Raw genomic sequence first — 13282 nt, 5'->3', positions numbered from 1 at the left:
AACAGCAGCTTCCAAAGTGCCCTTTCCCAGCCCCGTTCTGTGCTCTCTGCTTCTCTGCTCCCCTCTGTCTCCACCTGTCACTCTTTCCACATCACACCCTTGCTCACCTCCTACCCTCTGGCTCCCTGGAATGCTTCCTGTTATCTCGCCCTGTGGGAGACCCCAGTTGTCACTGAGGCTGGCAGAAGGGCACCCACAGGGTGGGGCTTTGGCTTTCAGGACAGAAGCCTGCAACTGTGGAAGGGAGGCCCCCCAGGAGTCCTGTGTGGGGTCTTCCCCCGCTGCCTGGTTCCCACGCCCAACTGGATGTGCCTCTGGACCTGAACGCTAGTGTCCCTCCTGCTCTGACTGGGCATCTCCCGAACACAGTTCATCCTTAACACTGGCCATCTCTAGCTGGGCTTAGGCCTCTCCTGGGCAGTAAGACCTGGCCCAGGCCCCATTTCAGCCTCACTAGTCTCACCTGAGAGCCAGCAGCTTCCAGGGACCCCCACCTTCGCCACTAGCCCAAGAGGGGACAGGCCCTCCACCACCAGTCTTCAGGGTTCAGTGCGGCCTCATTTCTTCTGTGAAGGCTGTTCCAGACTCTTGAGTCCTTGCCGAACCCCCTTCTTGGAACTCTGAAAGCCTTGTTCTTTTCTGTCATAAGTACAGTTTGCACTCATCATTTTAGTTCTTAGGTATACACTTTAGAAATCCAACATTTTTTCATGGTGTAGTGAAAAAGAAGGCATTATTTATGGTCGCCAAATTCTGGTTCTGCTGGGCGACTTAGGCAAATGACTTCACCTCTCTGGGCCTTGGTTTCTGCATCTGTAAAATGGGATAAGAATAACTTTTTCTGTGGGGTTAGTTGTGAGAAGTGAATGGGTTATCGTGTGAAGTGCCTAGCTTAGAGCCTGCCACATAATAGGTGATCAATAAATCACAGTGTTGCTATTATTTAGAGAGGCAGAGTTTAGGTACATGCATTCTAGGACCAGACTGCTCGCTTTAAACCCGGACAACTACTTACCAACTTTGGAGTCTTGGGCAAACTTCTTAACCTGTGTAAGCTTTGGTTCCCTCATGTGTGAAATGGACTAATAATGTCTATTTTTAAAGTTGAAGATAGTTGAGGCACAGATGGGTTTAGTGACTTGACCCAGCTATGCTAAGACATAGCTAGCAGGTGTCAAATACAGGAAATGAAGGCTCTAGGGACTGCTCACTTGACCACTACCGCAGAATGACATGAGTGACACAGAGTGACACACTCCCTGTAATGGCAGAGTGGAGAGGGATGAGCCATTGTTTCTGCTGGGGGTGTGGGGACAACAGAGAAAGCTTTAAACAGAAGGGGAAAACCGCTCTAGTTGTGGAAAGATGGTGATCGTAGCTAAGGCAGGAATGAGGCTAGATGGTTGTGCAACAATGCGAATGTACTTAATGCCATAGAACAGTACACTTAAAAATGGTTAAAATGGTTATAAGTAAATAATTTTTTAAAAGTTTTAATTAAAAATAAAAATTTAACTTACATTTTTCTTAAAAATAACAATTTACTATAATACATCTTTTTTGTGAACATTTAGGGAATAAACATCATCAAGAGAAAAATACATAAAATAATTTGCTATTCCACCATTCGGATATAATATCATTTTAGTGCATAACTCTCTAAAGTTTATAGACATATATATTTGAATATTATTTACTAAAGATGGAAGCTTATTGTATTTCTGTACATGTAGGTTTGTAACTTACTTTTTCCACTCACTAAATTATAAAGTTGCCATGTCATTAAAAAAAAATATGAATGTCACATCAGGTAGGAGGACTGGCACGAGCAAAGGCATGGAGGGAGAGCAGTCTGGAAACGGGGAGGAGCCCAGAGCATCTGGAACACGAATTATAAAACAAAGAGGAGTGTTGTGGGAAGAAAACCTGATTGGGCTGTTTGTATCTGGAGATTGGAGTGCCTTAAAGGAAAAAAAGAATTATGTCCAAAATCTGGGCTAAGGAAAGACACTGCACTTTATCACAAAATTTAGCTGAGGCTCCAGGTGGCCAAGGCAAAAAGAGAAACACAAAAAGAAACAGAACTTTCCTCATGACAAAGGAGGTAAGAGCACATACTCTGGAGCCTGAGTCCCAGGATGTGAGTCCTGGCTCTGCCAGTCACTAATTGCGTTGCTTTGGCAAATAAGTTAACCTCTTTGTAATTCATTTCTTCTATTTGTAAAACAGGACGAATTATAGTGCCTACTTCATAGGATTGTTGTGAGAATTAAATGAGGTAATACAGATAAAGCACTTAGAGTCTGGCACATTGTAAACTCCCAATAAAAGTTAGAAATTATTTTTATCGATATTTTTTCCTGGCTGAATTCTAAGATGAATTTATCCTAAAGGGTCCTTATGCAAAGAGCGCTGGGCAACATAAGGGATAATATTCTCAGTACACGTGACAGTAACCATGGCTGCATTCTCATTAAAGCTGTGTCTTACGTGTCCAGGAAAGAAGCCAAGAGCAAGGAAGGGGCTCTATGAGAGAGCGAGTGTTCACATCCAGGCCCGGAGCTTCCTGACGCCTAGAATGTGCCAGGAGACTGCGTGCAGAAGGCCCGGAAAGGAAGGACTTTCACTCCCTTCCCACTTGCCCTCTCTGTCCTAGTTCAGGTCATCCTTTCAGCGTGGCTGTCTGTTAAAGCCATTTCCTGTTTCCTGAATGCTGACTTTCTGCACATTCATGCTTTTTTCTTATATGGTCCCCTTGCCTAGAATACCTCTTCCTACCAGAATCCTCCTGGCAAACTTCTACACGTCCTTCAAAACTCAACTTCAAGAGGAACCATTCGTTTCTCTGGCCTCCCTGACTCTACAAGGTCTCCTTTGCTTGGAGGGCCCTGCACTTGGCTGTCTTCTGTGACGTGTCATGGTGAGAATAGCGAGGAGGGTGGTGGCGATGATGGGGATGAAGATGTGGTAGTTTACCCTTATGGCCTCTTCTCTAGGCACTGTGCTAAGTGCTTTGCAAGCGTTATTTCATTTCATTTTTACAACAGCCCTTTAAGGAAGTTGCTATTTGTATTCTCGTTTTATAGGAAAGGAAACCAAGGCAGAGAATGGTTAAAGAACTTGCTCGAGCCACACAGCTGGGAGTGAAAGAGCTGGGGTTTGTATACAGGGAATCTGTTTTCAGAACCGGCACCCACAACCATTATACCAAACTGCTTCCCTGTATTATTACTGCTGGTTTTTATTGTTATGATTATTGCTAATTGATGATGGGTTTGCCTCCTTTGTCCTTGCTGTCTTGGGACCTGGCAGCAGGCCTGACACCCAGCAGGCGCAGAAGAAATATTTGCCACTGTTCAGCACAGTTTAGTTCAGTTCAGTTGAAATGAGTCAAGGCTCATTTCAAAGACCTCTTCCCCCAGCCCCCCACCGCTGCACCTCCCAACCACCCCACCAGATTTGACGGCTTCTTTCATTGAGCACCTTTATGGCTTTGTGCTTCTCCAGTGGCGCCTTTGGTCCTGCAGTGTACACACACACACACACACACACACACACACACACACACACGTGTGCTGACTTCTTCCAGGGTGTACAGGAGCAGCTGCCACACAGTGAAGCCCTGTTACGTGTACATTGGCATGCTGAGACTTAACATACCTCATATCGTTTAAATTTCACACAATTTAATAAGGTGAGCGTTGCTATTCCCACTTTACAGACAAGAAAACTGAGGGTCGGAGCTGGCAAGGGATTGTGCTGGGTTTTGACTCCATCGCTGGTTCCAAAACCCATTCGTTCTTAACCTCCACACTTTCCTCTTAGTGCCTCCCGGATCCCTGCATTTCTCACTCCTGAAACCTTAGCACAGAGCCTGGCACACAGTAGGCCTGCAATAAGTGCTTGCTGAATTGAAATGAACTGAATTCGGGTGTGGGTGGTCCAAGAAAAATGTGCCACGACTCAGGCATTTCAAGTGAAATGCATAGTTTCCAAACCCAGGCATGGAGGAGCCCGCTATTTTTGGATGGCCTTGCACAAATGTTGTGTGGGCTTCCTTTTTGCTACTAAATGTCATTGCATTAGTTTCCTAGTTTCATTCTCCTGCCGGGGCTGGGGAGGATTATGCAAGCAGAGCCTAGGAATGAGTCATCTTTCGTTCAGCTGCCAAACTGTCCACAATTGCCATGATATGGTACAATCTTTTTTCCGCCTCAGGCTATTTGTGGGTGGTTTTGTTTAACTTTTACAGTCTTCCTTTCTTTCCTTCTAATTCTGCTTCTCCCTTTTTCTTTTTCTTTGAGGAGATGGGCCAGAGGGTACTGAAGGCCTTCAAAACTCTGGGCACTCTGTGTCTCTAAGTGCAAATCCGTCTACCTTCTACATAATGCACAAGGGGAAGAAAATCTTTCTGGTGATGACATTGCAAGGAGCTGACCCACAAGGGAAGCTGGACAACCTTTCCAGGGTGGATGGAGGTTTCCTTCCGCTGGCCAGCTGCTGCCGCCACCACCCCTAGCCTGCTGGGAACTTCTGGGAAGCTCAGAATTGGGCTTCCACACCCCAAACTTTGGCCATGCCCTTCATACTCCTTACATGGGCCATTTCCTGCAGTTGCTGAAGCTGGATTTACTTCCAGCATGACCCGCTGCCCTTGGGCCAGGGCAGCTCTGGGGCCAGCCCCTAGCCTTCCTAGGATGAGCCAGGCTGACCCGGCTGCAGGGGCTGGCAGCTGTGGGCCACTCAGGAGGGCAAGGCCCAGTGCCCAAGGGGATAAATAATAGGTGTGTGGCCCCTCTGCGCTCCAGGTACAGTGCTGGGCAGCCCCATAGACAGGGTGATTTGCTGTCCAGCTGTGTAAGTGCTTCTTGCCTCCAGCTGATCAGCCGATCCACATGTGAGCACCCGAGGGAGGTGGAAACAGGAGCTGGCACTGGGACTCTGCTGGGTGAATGACAGCTAGGAGCAAGGGCCCAGGGATCCAGACTGGAGAAGAGCCAGTCGCATCCGCCCCTTTCCCAGCCCCGAGGCTCTGCCCCCCCTTCGCAGGTAGAAGAGTCTTGTACGTTTGGAAACTACACCCAGGAGTGGAAAGAGCCCCGGAGTAGAAGGGAGAGGTGTCCTGGCGGGCTCATGCTGTGTGCCGCAGGCAACTCTCTTAACCTTTCTGAACCTCAGGGTCCCTACCTTTAACATGGTGGCAATAAGATAATTGAGAAATGAGCTAACAGTGGTTCATAAAATATGTGGTGTCACTTTTCTCCTTAAAACTGTCCGATGACTTTCCATTTCAACTGGAGACAGATTCAAAGGGCTTGTAGTGGCCTTCCAAGGCCCTGAATGGCCTGCCCCTGCATCCACTACTGCTCTGACCTGGTCTCTCACCCCTCCCTGGCGTGCCCTGTTCTGCCCTTGCTCTTTCAAACACACCCGGCTCACCCCCAGCTCAGGGCCCCTGCAGCGGCCGTTGGCTCTGCCCGGAGCACACTTCCCCCGGGCGTCTGTGCAGCAGCCCTCGTTTCTCAGGTCTTCGCTGAAACGTCAGCATCTCAGTGAGGCCGTCCAAGAACGTTCTAGAATGGCAACACCTCTTCCCCCCGCCCCCTCCCCTACTCAGTTTTTCTCTGCAGCTCTTGCCACCATCACAGATTGTATCTCTTACTGATTTCATTTATTATCTGTCTCCTTGCACTAAAATATTCGCTCTATGAGGGCAGGACCTCTTCTGTTTTGTTCTCTGCTGTAACCCCAGTGCCCACAATGGTGCCTGGGGCACATAGTGGATGCTCATAAATATTCCCTGAATGAATGAAGTAGAGATGCACAAAGGAGTCTTTAGCACTATTGTCCTAGATGGAGAGAGCCGGCCCCAGTCCCAGCAACCTGACCCCATTAAGGCCAAGGTCCTGAGGCCTTCTGTGAGCTGTGGTCTCCTGGGAACACTCGCAGCTTCTCGCCTCCCACGCCTATTCTTAAACCCCAGTTTGATCAAACAGAGCATCAGTTCCTCATGTGGATGACTGTGTCCTGAACGTCATGCCAATGGCTTGCTAGTGAGAAAACGGGCATGTCGCCTGTCATCAGAATCAAGCCGCATGAGAGAAGCTTCTTCAAGTGCTTAATTTCTTTAGAGAGGAAACTGTTAGTTTGGAAGAATCAGATCAATCTTTAATGAGTGACAGAGTTGGCAAGCCCTGTCACTTGCCTGTCTGTCTGTCTTGTCGAATGGCAGAGCAGGTTTGGAGCAGGAATATGCCTGGCTCACTTCAACTTCACGGCCCAGCACTTCAGAGCCAGCCTGGGACAATGTGGGCTGACCCCTTTGACTGAGTTCCAGGAGGGAGTTCCTGGAGGTCCTTTTTACATTGATTGTCCCTTAAGTGATGGCACATTTTAATGTCTTCCTTCAGAAGACAGACCTTTTCCTTAAAAGCAAAGGCTAGCTAATTTTTTTCTATCCCTTCTCCCATGAAAGTATTGGTTTTCCTTTTTTATAAATTCTAGAATTTTTAATGTTCTATCTCTTTCTCTCTCTCTCTCTCTGACTTTCCTACCAACTCTATTACCTAATAATTAAAGCATGTTGGTGGGGGGGGGAATGAATATATTTTGGAAACCAATACACTTAACCACAATGCTTTTTTATATACAGTATATGTAAAAAGTAAGGTGGGTATATTTAAAGTTCATAAATTCTAAAATGCTTTTCACCTTTCTTTTCCTTCTCACAAACTTCCCCACTGCTATCTTTATTTGTTAAGTGTTTTGAAGAATTCCAAGTACTGGTCAGGTATAACTGAAAACTAGAAAAATAGAAATGTACCATTCTGCAATGTTTCCTAGTGCCCCAGCAGGACAGACAGAAAGCCAGCCGAGGCCACTCAGGCTGCCAGCATCAATACCAGGGTGAGCTGAGGCTGCAACTCAAACCTGGTCAAGAAAAGCTGAGTTGGAGCAGCCTGAGACTCAGATGCCAGGAGGGGGAGAGCTCCATAATGCAGTCTGGGGCAGATTCCGGACCCGAGTCTGCAGAGGCTGACCGGGAAGCAAGCCCAGGGAGCCAGTAGGTGAGTTGCAAAATCCACCCAGGTGGAGGGCGCAGCTCAATGATCCCAGGATCAGTGAGCAGAACAACACAGAGACTCACTTTGTGTCTGTCAGAAGCTTAGCTGTCACAGTGACATGAGGAGTTCCTGACTCTGCCAATGTGATGACAAGATGCAAATGTTAATATATATCTGAATGGATTGGCATCCAAAGCTGCTTTGAAAAGCAGCACAGTTAAGGTCCATCCCACCCCACAAATAATAATAGCAGAAATAATAATACTTTCTTGAGTGCTTTATTGTATACCAAGCACAGTTCCAAGTGCTTTACATAAGTCATCTCATTTATTCTTTACGGCAACCCTATTGGTAGATATAAATACCATACCTCTTTAAAAGCACAGGAAACCAAAGCAAATGGAAGGTAGGCGAGTTGCTCCAGGTGGAGCTGGGATATGAAGCCAAGCAGTTTGGCTTTATGGTAAGGTTTCTCAATCTTGGCTCTGTTAGGGTGTTGCGACAGATAATTCTTTGTTGTAGGGACTGCCTGTGCATTGTAGGATACTCAGCACCATCCCTGGCCTCTGCCCGCTAGATGCCAAGTGGCGCCCCACCCCCACCCAAGATGAGACAACCACAAGTGTCTTCAGAATGTGCCAAGTATCTCCCCATTGAGAAGCACGGCTCTCCAGCCGCGGCTGTTCACTGCTACGCCCTGCCTAGCACAGCTGAACTGGATGGCCCCGAGAGGGTCTTTGAGATCCATCTAGGAGGGACACTCAAGATGGTCGCTCCTCTCAGGTCTCCCAAGGGGACCCTCACAAGCGTTTACATATCCCATTTATCAGTCATCTAGAATTGATCTGACCCGGGCAAACAAACTCCTCCCAGCCCGGCCTGCAAGCCAGCTCAATAAAGCCAGTCCTTGCCTTTGTGTTACAAGGGAGAGGTGGAGATGGGTTTTCTGGCTGGCTGACCACAGAGCACGTTCACCTGGGCAGGTGACTAAAGTCTAGTGCAGCAGGAGAGCGTGGATAAGGGGCTAGATTTCTTTGCTGGGTCTGGCCCCCAGTCCTGGGCTGTTTCCTGGTTTTTCTTCATGAGATCTCTAGAGGCCTTGCCTCCTTCTTGCCTTGCTCTGCAGGCCACTGTGCCCCTCTCCCGAGAGCAGGGCCCTGCATCAGCCATCTGAAGTCAACCGCGAGGGAGCGGGGTGGGGGTAGGGGGCTGACCAGGAGGCGGGCCCTGAGGGAAAGGGGCGGAGCATGCGCAGAAGTGAGTCTGGGGACCCCAGGGCGCCTGTAGGGCGGGGGCAGTGAATGTGTAGACAGATCCCGAACGATGCGATGCGGGAGCTCTGCATGCCTTGCCAACCTTCTGGCTGCATTCTGGAGCCCCCTGGAAGACTCTTGGCAGAGGTGAGACATGCTGAGATTTGCATTTTTTAAGGATTACTTTGGCTGCCTGTGAACAATAGTGAGGTGGGTGAGTCTGGCCTCCAGTTTGGCCTAAGACCGAGCGGGACGGTTTGTCCCTACTTCCGGCCACATTCCTCCCACCACCTGCTGCCTCCCGAGGACCTTGTGTCCGCGTTATGCTGTCCCTCCCCGAGAAGGAATCCACACTTCCAACCTCCATCTTACTGTTTGGAAAGCTGAGGCTGAGCAACAGGGTGTGGCTTTCCCAGAGTGACACAGAGCATTAGGGATAGAACAAGGACAAAACACCGAGGCTCTGGACCACCCCCTCCACCCCTTGTTGGGGGCTCTTCTGAGAGTGTTGAAGAAATGGGTTTCCAGAACCTGACCCTCACCTCCCTCAAGGATGAAGACACGCATATTTATTGAGGTCCTACTGTGCACCAGCTGTGTCAGGCCCTGTGAGCAATGGTGAGAGGTGCAGTTCACAAGCCTGACCTCAGGGAGATGCTGTCCAGTTAGGGAGTGAGACCGAAGCTAGCGGATCAAATGAGAGGAGGAGGAAGAGGAGGGAGGCACCTGGACAGCTCCCTGGTTGGATTCATAGCCTTGGGACACAGGTGGAAGGACGGGGTCCAGGGGAAGGCGATGACTCCCTTTGGGCCCCACTGAGTTTGAAAGGGCTGTGGGGTGTCCAGGGCAATGCCAGGTGGCCGGGCTGGAAGCTCCAGCAGAGCTCTGGGCCTGAGATGGACACTAGAGACCGTCCTTGTAAAGAGATGAGTTGAGCTGGGGGAACAGGTGAGTGGCAGAGGAAGGATGTGCAGGAGAAGCTGCAGGTTTGGCTGAGAAGGAGCGGCTGGCGCACGAGGAGGAAAGCCTGGGCCAGAGTGCCTGCTGACAGGGCCAGTGGGATAAGCACTGAATGCGCTCACTGTCATTAGCACCAGGGCGGTGCCTTATCGAGATCAAGTTTAGGTGGGTGCTGGGGGCAGAAGCCAGAATACAGCAGGCGGAGAAGGATGCACATTATCTTGGAGAAGCTGGGCTGTGAAGGACAGAGAGGGCTGGAGCTTGAGGGAAAGGGCGGCTCTCACTTTCAAATTCCTATCATTCTGGCCATCGGAGGAACTGGAAGATGGGGGAAGCCCCGAGATATTTCCCCACAAAGCTGCCAGAGACGGTTTCCTCCAGCGGTTAATTCCACTTCCTCTGCCGCCACACCCACCATCTGCGCCTCTTCTCCCAGCCACCGCTTTTCTGATTTGGTGCAGACCTCTCACCTGGCTTGACCACTGCATGCATGGTGGAAAAGTAGCTCAATGAGGCGATGCATGAAGATGCCTGGGATGCTCAGTGTTGGGGAGGGAGTTCAGATCCAATGCTCTCTGGCTTCTGAACTGGAACGTCTGTGCCAACTCTTAGTTCAAAGCACCTCAAATCTTTCCAGTGAAGACATTCCCTACTGGCACATTGGAAAGAGCTCATATCCCAGGGAATGGGGGTCAAGGTGGAGTATGGAGCAGCCACTACGTAGCCCGTGTTCCTCTAGTTTTCCTAAAACCTCATGTTTTAGCTTAAAAATGCATGCAGTTTTGCATGCTCCTTTGTAATATACCTGTGTGCTTTAGGGTTTTAAAGTTATACTCTAAATTGCTTGCTTTCCTGTGGAACTGGCACAGTCTGTCTCCCTCCATCTCCCCCACACCTGTGTGTGCACACACACACTTACTTTACAGCTGAGGAGACTGAAGCCCAGAGAGAAGGTCACAGGCCCAAGGTCACACAGCAAGTGCGTAGTACAGACACTAGACTCTAGGTCCATCCACGTCCTATCCACTGCTCCTTCTGCTCATCTCCACTGCCCAGGAAACTGAGGATGGCTTGGCTTTTCGGGGGTGTCTCAGATGTCACGTTCAATTTTGGCAGATGAAATTAGGAATGGGGAGCAGAGGGTTAGAGTGGAATGTGAGTAATTTAGTTATTTGGGTTCCATAACTGGGTTCTGATGCTTTTAAGATTTGACACTATAATGCCTATAAATAGCCACGCTCAGGGGAGGATTTGACAGGCTTCCAGAAGACCTTTCTGCTCCAAATTATCTCCTCTATTTTGGTGTTAAAAGACTTGAAATACACCTTCCACTTAAGTGTTGTCCTCTCCCCCTAGGTCACTGCTGTGGGTAGAATTGTGTCTCTCCAAAATTTGTACATTGGAGTCCTAACCCTCAGTGCCTTGCATGTGACCTCGTTTGGAGACAGGGCGGTCGCAGGGTAACCAAGTCAAAATGAAGCCATTAGGGTGGGCCCTAATCCAAAGTCACTGGTGTCCTTGTAAGAAGAGGACATTTGGACACAGAGGGAAGACAGTATGAGGGAAAGACGGCCATCCACAAGCCAAGGAGAGAGATCTGGAATGGGAACCAACCTGCTGACATCCTGATTTTGGACTTCTGGCCTCTAGAACTGGGAAACAATCAATTGCTGTTGTTTAAGCCACTCCGTTTGTGGCACTTTGTCACGGCTGCCCTGAGAAACCAACACAGCCCAGTCATCTTTGTGAAGGCTCGCATGCCGGGGAAGGAAAGCACAGCTGCATTCCTGCAGCAGAAAAGCGTGACAGTCCCTTAGTAAAGGGAGCCTCTGGTTTTGAGCTGGACCCTCTCTTGTTGTGTCACACATGACCTCTCCTTTCCTCTTCACTGGAGAGGTAATAATAATGACAAAAATTGTTGCTTATGTTTTCTGAGCATTTACTATGTACCAGGCAGTTTTGAAGGCTTTACATTTAATACTCACTAGTAGGAGATATGAAGCCCTATTATTCCCATTTTACAGATAATGAAACTGAGTCCCAGTGAGGTTAAGTGCCTAACCCAAGTCACTCAGCTAACAATAAGTGGCTGGACAGAATTAGAAACCACTTTCCACCCACCTTTCTAACTACTTTCAGGGTGAATAAGCTTCCCCATGGCTTTCCTCCTGAGCTGATGGACAGGGAGCTGGCCCCATGTCACAGCGGGTTAATGGAGGAAGAAGAAGGAGGGGACAGCCACCTGGTTCCTGAGACTTTGCACCTTCTGTCCTGTAAGGCAGCCCTCCCTCAGCCCCCCTGCAGATTCAGTGGGCTTGGGCCTAAGTCTGGGCTGACATCAGCGGGGAAATTCCTCTGTCTAGCGATCAAGGCTTAGAGAACAAAAGCTTCCACCCGCAGGAAAAAACTTCCTGCTCAGCCCCTAGCAAGAGAGCTCAGGTTTCAACCACACAGCCGGTGAAGTCATTGGTCGGTTGTGGGCCGGAGGCAGAGGGGCTCCCAAGGGCACAGAGCAGCTGGGCAGAAAGCATGGAGATCTCTTCCCCTCCAGGCCGCAAGGGGCTGATCTGCGGGCCTCAAGACTCCCCTGTGGACGGTGGGGAAGGGCTGAGGCCAGGCCTTATCAAAGCCCCTTCCCTCTCTGACTCCAGCCCTCTTAAACATGTAGAGCCAAGCAAGCGTGTTTGTGCCTATCATCCATTTGCCAGTGGGGACTCTGAATCCAAAGAGGTGAGGTCAGTGGCTCGATGATAGTCAGCAAATTAGAGTCAGGGTGGGAGGACTTGAACCCAGTCCTTGATCCCTTCCGTAAATTCTTTTGACGAGCTGAACTCCTGGTTCTTTGGTTACTAAGCAAAGGGAGAAAGAGAAGTTCCTCCAACAAAGACCCGGGTGAAAAGGAGACAAACTCTAAAGACCCCTTTTTTCCAGCCACCCATCCTACCCCTGGTGGAGCACTGAGGGCTAGGTGGGAGAACATTCACTTACTCATTCATTCAGCACGTCACACACTCACCACATGGATGTGGTCCAGCCCGGGCGTGACGTGTGCCCAGCTAACTTGTCTAAGTCAACCCAGCAAAGTGGGGGCTGCGATCAAAACAAGGGAGGCAGTAACTGAGAAAATAGACACGAAGTTGCTGGGTGCATGAAAGACAGTAGTAGTAGTAATATTGTTTCCTCATTCAACACACATTTTAGTTGAGCACAACTATGAACACAGAATGGTGACACAGTGCTCCACCCACGTCTGTCAGGCTCTGCCCCAGCCACTTTATGTGGGATTTCATTTCATCCTCACAACCATCCTATGAGGCCATGGAGTGAACACCAGGATTCATAAGACTCCCATTTTTAGTGACTTGGACCCCTCCCCCATCCACATGGTGTGTCCCTGAGGCCATGTTTGTACTGAGTGTTCCTGCCCCATGGTCCTAGGTGACTGGATTAGGAACGGACATATTGCCCAAACTGGACCAATCCGATTCTAAACTGGAATGTCATGTCAACTGAGGCTTATCAGAACGAAGAGGGGTGGAGGAGCGAGAAAATCATGCAGCAGGTAGGCTGAGAGTGGTAGGGTTGGTCCTTTCCAGTCCAGGTTCTAGGCAAGGTCTGGCTGCGTTCCACGTTGGGGCCTCCCCGCTAGACTTGCCATATCCTTGCAATGCATTCTGTTTTTTGCCTAAGCTGACTTGAGTCGGTTTCTGTCACTTGCATCCAAGGAATCCTAAGTAGAACAGTAGGTTCCATGATGGCAGGAACTAAGTCTTGTTCACCAGTGTGTCCCTAGGACCTGGCACAGCAAAAGGCCTCTATCAATATTTGTTGAATTAATGAAAAATGGAGGTTCAAGAAGTGAATTGATTTGGACCCAAGTCCCACCGTAAATAACAGCTGGGTCTAGCAGCTTTGGAGCATGTGCTTTTTCTTCTATACGAGACTAGCTTTCACAAATTGTTGCTATTATTATTATATTAAAATGACAGGTAGTCAGAGCTGGAG

The 13282-nt window shown here is 49.1% G+C and overlaps 1 long non-coding RNA gene across 1 annotated transcript; it reads left to right on the top strand.

Annotated features, from left to right (window-relative positions):
- The first annotated feature begins 2827 nt into the window (after positions 1 to 2827).
- Positions 2828 to 10796, top strand: LOC123631689. The gene is made up of 3 exons (XR_006733213.1): positions 2828 to 2920; positions 3087 to 3157; positions 10634 to 10796. It is a non-coding gene; the product is annotated as an uncharacterized LOC123631689 (long non-coding RNA).
- The last annotated feature ends 2486 nt before the right edge of the window (positions 10797 to 13282 follow it).

This window comes from Lemur catta, chromosome 1 (assembly GCF_020740605.2).
Source record: "Lemur catta isolate mLemCat1 chromosome 1, mLemCat1.pri, whole genome shotgun sequence".
NCBI classification, from domain to species: Eukaryota; Metazoa; Chordata; class Mammalia; order Primates; family Lemuridae; genus Lemur; species Lemur catta.
Note: the sequence above shows the minus strand (reverse complement) of the source record. Positions and strands in the feature narration are given on the sequence as shown.